Source organism: Corapipo altera, unplaced genomic scaffold, assembly GCF_003945725.1.
Source record: "Corapipo altera isolate COAL_440 unplaced genomic scaffold, ASM394572v1 327, whole genome shotgun sequence".
In the NCBI taxonomy this organism is placed as follows: Eukaryota; Metazoa; Chordata; class Aves; order Passeriformes; family Pipridae; genus Corapipo; species Corapipo altera.
In genome coordinates, this window is record NW_020885004.1 from 289,040 (window position 1) to 295,709 (window position 6,670).

The following is a 6,670-nucleotide window of genomic DNA, read 5'->3' on the forward strand; positions in this document are numbered from 1 at the left end:
ACTCCACCACTGCTGCTACTTCTCTGTAGAGCCAATATGGGAAACAAGGGTTTCTTCTTAAAAAATGCAGCTGTAGGTAGAAATCTTTCTGAGAGGCCTCAGTCTAGCATCTTCTCTGACCCTTGTCCAGGGAGCCCAGCCCTTCACTCTCCAGCCCCCAGGGATGCAGTGTCTGAAGGGAAGGTGCCAGCAGGAATGTCAATAACAATGCCTGACGCTTCCTCACCTCTACCTGAGGTTGTTAATTCAGTGACCAGAGACAGTGTTTGTCATTAGGAGGCTGAAGAAAAAAACAAAGCTCATTTCAGTGTCAGATACACCAATAACCTCTGAAGCCCTCCTTAGCCCAAGACTTCTTGACTGCACAGAGAACAGAGAACTTGCCTTGCTTTGGCTTGCCTTGCCTTGCCTGTAGATGATCCCCATGGCTCTTGTGGACATGGGCATGGTCAGGACCCACTACTGTGCCCCAGTTCCAGGTGCTGCACAAGCAAATCATCAAGAGAGTGCCTATTGCGAAGTGCTGCAGCTGAAGTGCCACTGCTGAGGGTGTCCACCTCACACAGCTCTTGGTCTCACAGGTACCTCAGGGGAAGCAGGTTAAATGACTGCATAGAGCTAAATTTGTCCCTGGTGGTAAGCCTGCTGAGGTCAACAGAGGTACCAAACAGCCCGTAGGGTCCTATTCTTGAATTCAAGAGTTGTGTAGCAGATGGAAACACCTCTCCTGCAGAGAGAGCTCAGCACACAACATGCTGTTTCATAGCTCTTGTTTCTGAGCTTATCTCTCCACAAAACTTCTCAGGAAGATGTCTCCTAATAATTCCAAGTGGGGATACTCCAGGATATAAGAGTCTATGCTGGAATTTGTTTGGAATAGCTGTCAGGAACAGCCCTGTGTGGCTAGAAAATGTCCTGTACCCAACACTACAGTCAGCAGCATCAGGCGCAGAGCTAAGGCATCACTGACTGTTGTTAACATGGGTTCACGGCTGTCTCTGTGTTCCTCAACTCCAGCCTCAGCTGGAGGATACCAAGTACAGCAGAATTGCAGAGGAGCCTGAAAGTGAAAGCCTTTTCACTAGGGAAAGGAGAACCTATTTCGTGGAGCTTAGGTCCTGGTGTTGTAGGTTGAATCAGAAATAGGCAATGCAAAGTTCTCAAGCCTAGACTGAAAGACCTTTGTGCCATTGCCTTGAGAGTGAATTTGCATGCCTTCAGCCCTGAACAGGCATGCTGAGCTTCCCCAGGGTAAACAAATAGAGTGGGGAAGTGTCTCTGAAAGCCATAATTGACACAAGGGCTCTAAAAGGGACTGCTCCCAGCAGGAGGCCATGCTGCTTGAAGTTTCCTTGCTCTCTCCTTCCCTGGAAATCACAGGTCATTGCTTGCAGCCACCTCCTCCCCCCTAAAACTGTAACCAGTGAAGAGCCATAAAAACACTGAAGCACAGAAAGGTTGGGAATCTGATCTGTTGAGAAAGCAAACACTGACAAAATGACAACGAAACATCCTGGGAAGCAGTTTGGAGGGATGAGGCTGGGACAGTGCAAGAAAGGAGTTCCTGGAGGAAGATGGTGAAGGCTTCAGAGACAGCAGAGACAGGGGTAAAGAAAGTGGTGACATGGTGCTGTGACATCTACCAGTCATGTGGAGGGGAGCTGCTCAGGAAGATCTTTTTCATTAACATAAACTTTTAAATGAGAGCCGAACAAGAAATTAAATTATGGACAGTCCTGCTTCTGACCAGGGTCCCAGCTCTCCCACTGCTGACTACGCTTGGCCAGGGTATAGAGGAGCAAAAAGGTGTCCCACCTGCTGCATGCCTCTGTTTTCCCACCTGTGAGGAGGAGAAGACAGGACAGACACTCACCCCACAGGACTGGCACAGGACTGACACTCACCCCACAGAGCAGTGACTCTTCTGCAGTGTGACTCCACTGCCACCAGGGAAAAGCCTCTTGTTTAGCTAAGAAAAGAGGTGTGCTGTGGGTGATGCAGGGAGAGAAGATATTCCAATTTACCCTTGTCATGGCAGTGACAGGGGACTGGAAGTTTCACTGGGAAGGTACCAAAGTTTCTCCTTCATTTTGGGGCAGATGAAAGGAAGACAGCAGTCACATTTGATGTAGAGCGGGTCATATGCAGGAATGAGACCTAAGAGCTAGATAAGAAACACAGGTAAAAGTCAAGTAAGAAATGAAACAGGTAGAATGGCTGATTTTTTACAATTAATTAATTACATATATTTTTATTATGTTTTTAGAGGCTTTAAGGCTCTGTATTACATACTTTAATTACTATAAAGAGCTCCAGGAGTTAAATATTTGGGAAAAAAAAACTGTTTTAAGGACAGGTATTGCCTTTCTACAAGCATGACTGGGGTCTGCATGGACAGAGTCTCCCAATGCTGCTTTTAAGCTGGCAGGCATCTGATGAAATGCAGAAGCAGCAAAGTTGAGACCAGAGGGAGCCAGTCTCTTCTGGAACTCCTTCCCAGCACTCTGAAAGTTTTGGCAGATCCTGCTGTCATGAAATCCCACAGACTGCTTTCCTCAGGAAGCTTGGAAAAGCCCTGACACACGCATTAATAACAGCATGAATCTCTAACATCTGTTAGATGGGGAAAAACACTGAGGCCCCATGGAGAACTCTCTCTCTATCCACTTGCTGTAAGGTCCACTTGCCACAGGCCCCGGCAAAAGTCAAAATTATCTTCCTCTGGCTTCTTCTCCCATCCCAGGCCATTCTTCCGTGGTTCAAACAGTGGCCTCACATCTTTTTGGCCTGCATCTGGGCCCAGAGATGACAAAGAGTTTCAGGGCATCATTCTATCCCCAGTAATGCCATGGAGTCACCCATCTGATTGCTGCTTTTAGCCTGGCCACAGTAAACTCACGCTGGTGTGATCCTGTCAGCATCAATGGAGCCTCACGGAGGGTAAATCCTGCTTGCTCAGCCTCTCTCCAACACCTCATTCTGCATGCAGACAGCATGGAGATCTTTTTTGTCTGTCTCCACCTTTCATTCCTGTCCATTTTTCATTCCTCCCATTCCTTATTCCTGAACACATGGGTACAGTTCTGCTTCTAGAAATCCCATGGAGTTATTTCTGCTGCATCACAGGGCAGCTTAGCAGAGACAGTGATCCTCTGATTTCTCACCTTACACCCTTTCAAAGAAGCTAGCTCTTGGCACCACAGGGAGAGGGATTATTTGATCTTTATTAATTTATTGAAAGGAAGGAAGAGAGTGGAAATTGCAATGAAAGGGACAGCCAGCAAGATGGCAAGGAAGAGAGGTTAAAAATGAAATCATCATCTAATTGGCCCGCAGTGAATTATTCACATGTATAATCTTTTAAAAAAAAAAAAATCAGCACAAGGCAATGCAAGTAAATGCTGTTCATGTTTAAAAGTCATTTCCATAAGTAAGTGCAATTTCTCTACTGTTTGCCCCTGTTTAATGAAGTGAAATCTTGTTTGCATTCCTCCCAATTTCCCAACGAAAGGCGCCCAAGCGTTTGCACCAAAATTACTTGGCCCAAATTAAAACCCTCCAACTTGGAAAAAAAAGAGGAAAGGGGGAAGAAATCAGACTTATTTTTAAAATGCCTTAAGTGCATCCCAGCATCCTAATTTATTTTTAGACACTTGTTATTAAGAGTAGTAGTAAGTTTCCCCTTCTCTCTCACTCTCTCTCTTATTTAAATGAACTTAATGGCAATAGATGCAAATGTCTGGAAGAGGAAAATAGTTAACATTTATTTATTCTTACTGTTGTCTCTTCCCTGGCTGGTGTCATTAGAACAGTTCGTTGCATCCCATTCGCTCCCATTAGCTCTGCTATCAGAGCCACCCAGCACGACTCCAGCACGGCTCGAAGTGCTTTCTGCGGCCCACATAGGGACTACATCATCATCTCCGAGGCACTGGCTTAATGACAAGAAAAAAAATCAGAATATATTGCACAGCGCTCTGGGGAAACAACAACAAAACCCACCGCCGCCGTTGCTGCCACCCAATGCCATCTCCCCTTGACCCGGGGTGGGCATTCCTGCTTCAGCCAGGCAGGGGACAGACAGACGGACTGGCTGCGGGGCTGGGGCAAGTCTTCCTTCGCAATTCATTGATCTGGGCAATGTGCAGAGAAATATGCCAACAGGGACCCAGAGTGCTTGGAAACGTACTCAGGAGGACCCAGAGAGACTGGAATGGGTTCAAACAGCTGTTCAGAGCCAGCAGAACCATCTCTACCCAATGCAGGGCTGCCAGACAGCTGACTCTTGGCTCCCTGGCAGGGGCAGGAGCTGCCAGCCAAGGCTGCTGATGGGGTGGAGGGCTTGCAACCCCTTGCTGGATGAACCCTGCTTTTCTCCAGTACCCCCACTGTTCCCTTCAGGAGCATTTCCTAAAGCAAACCAGATCAGCTCACATGTGTGAACAATCATGTATCTCAGGGTCGTGTGGCCCGAGCTGTCAGCTCCGGCCACCAGCGTGTGTCACCCCGCAAGACATGTTGTCCCAGTCACGGGCCACCACTGCAGAGATAAGGGACTTAGCCCTAATCCTGCCCTGGGGAGCACTGGCTGAGGAGCAGCACTAGCAGGTGGCAGCCCAGAGAGGCAGGTGCTCCAGTGCCTAGGAGAAGTGGCCAAAATCCACTCCCCTCCTGAACAACGGTGTCCTTTCTAAATCTGGAGGTGGACCTCACCCAAAATCCCTTTGCAAGCAAGAGGGACACAACAGGTTGCTCACCCAGAGAACAGGAAGGTTTTGAGGTCTTCTGAGCCCTTCACCCCCCAGGCGACACATGGATGAGGGTGGTGGCAAGTTCCAGAGAAGGAGGCCAGGGCTCGATGACAGCACCAGCTGACAAAGCAGCATTTGGGAGGGAGGACATCAGCATCTGCAGTGCTGACACATAAAAGAGAGGCGGTAGTTATTGCAGGCAGGGATGAAGCCACGCAAAGGGCCCTCCCCACCTCCATAAAGTTGACATTGTCTCCCGTGATAACTTTTCTGCTGAGGTAGGAGACACTTTACTGCAGAGTTGCACACAGCAAGTAGCTGCCCTCCCCCCCGCCCTTTCCCATCCTCTCCCTCTCTCTCCCTCTCCAGCATCATTTACATCCTTAATTAGCTGTAATTCTGCAGTGCTCATTAGGGAAGGACTGGAAAATATCAAGGAACCCACAAGCAGGGGGCTTCAAGGGAGAGGGAGGAAGAGGGGGATGCAGGCATCAGGCTAAGAGGGGATGCCCAAGGCTGGATTGTGGAGTCAGAAGCCAGGAGTTACTTGCTTAATTCAGGTGGGACGATTACACTACTGTAATTTTGGAGCACTAATCCAGTGATGAGGTTAAAGAGGCCACACTGTCCTGCCTAGAAAGGCAGAAGAATTGTCCAGAGAATAACATCATCTCACCAAGAGTACTTGCTCTCACCTTCTTGCTCACAGGTGATATCTCTTTGCTCGGTTGTTCAGTGTCCCACACTCCAAAAGTCAACAGACGATCACAGGAAGAGGGCAATATTACCCTCCAATGCAGACAGCTACACAAACCTGTCCTCTCCTCCAGCCTCATGAGAAATTATCCAGCAAAGAGGTTTCTCTGGAAAATTGCAGCTGACAGGGCTAAAGAACTTCTGCCAGGTGTGTGACTGAACTGCAACCATTTGGTTAGAAGAAGAAAGACCCAAAAATGATACAGAAGAAAATTTGAATGAGCTGTTAATTGTTTCTTAAAGAGATACCCTCTTGATTTAAAACAAAAAGGGGGTAAGCACTTTGAATTTTACTTCATTGACCAAAAATAGAAAAAACCTCAAACAAAACAAACCAAAACAAGAAACGAGAGCTCAAAACTATAGCCACATTTTACATTCCAGGCTGTCGAATGAAATACATCCTTTAAGCCCAAATGGGAAAACATTATGAAGTTTTATTGTTGGTCCATATATTTGATACAATTACTTTGGGGAGCAGTAGCAGACCCAGGCATTTATAATCTGGAATCCCTTTTGCTCAGGAGTATATAAACACAGAGGGAGTCAAGTTCTCTCTCTCCACAGTCTCAAGAGACCTTCATAAGACCATTAAGGAGGTACTATTGTCTCCTTGCCTTAGCTGGAGAATAGCTAAATTAAGTGAATGAGGCAAGGACATAAAGGAAGTCTGTCAGAGCCAGAGAGTGACCCCAGATTTCCTAATGGTTCTCTTTGAACCACTAGTTACAACCTTCCTTACGGTCCAGCATTTGGACTTCTGTATGACCACTTGCACTTGCACTTTCTGGACTCACACCTGGCTAGTTTTTAATTCACTGCCTAGCTGTATCTTTGCTCAAGGTTAGATCACAGAATCATAGGATGGTTTGGGTTGGAAGGGAACTTAAAGATCATCTAGTTCCAACCCCCCTGCCATGGGCACAGACACCTCGCACTAGACCAGGTTGTTCAAAGTCCCATCCAACTTGGTCTTGAACAATTCCAGGGATGAGACTGCCATCATTTCTCTGAGCAAACTGTTCCAGTGTCTCACCGTCCTCATAGTAAAGAATTTCTCCCTAATATCTAATCTAAACCTGTCATCTTTTAGTATGAAGCCATTTCCCCTTGTCTTATCACTACATACTCTCGTAAAAGGTGTGTCTCCAGCTTTCCTGTAG

General features: G+C 47.1%; 1 long non-coding RNA gene across 1 annotated transcript; it reads right to left on the bottom strand.

The window, feature by feature from the left end:
• Positions 1 to 3,791: 3,791 nt before the first annotated feature.
• Positions 3,792 to 6,393, bottom strand: LOC113958772. Its single transcript, XR_003531612.1, has 3 exons — positions 5,447 to 6,393; positions 4,758 to 4,916; positions 3,792 to 3,935 (listed from the first exon to the last, which is right to left on the bottom strand). It is a non-coding gene; the product is annotated as an uncharacterized LOC113958772 (long non-coding RNA).
• Between the last annotated feature and the right edge of the window lie 277 nt (positions 6,394 to 6,670).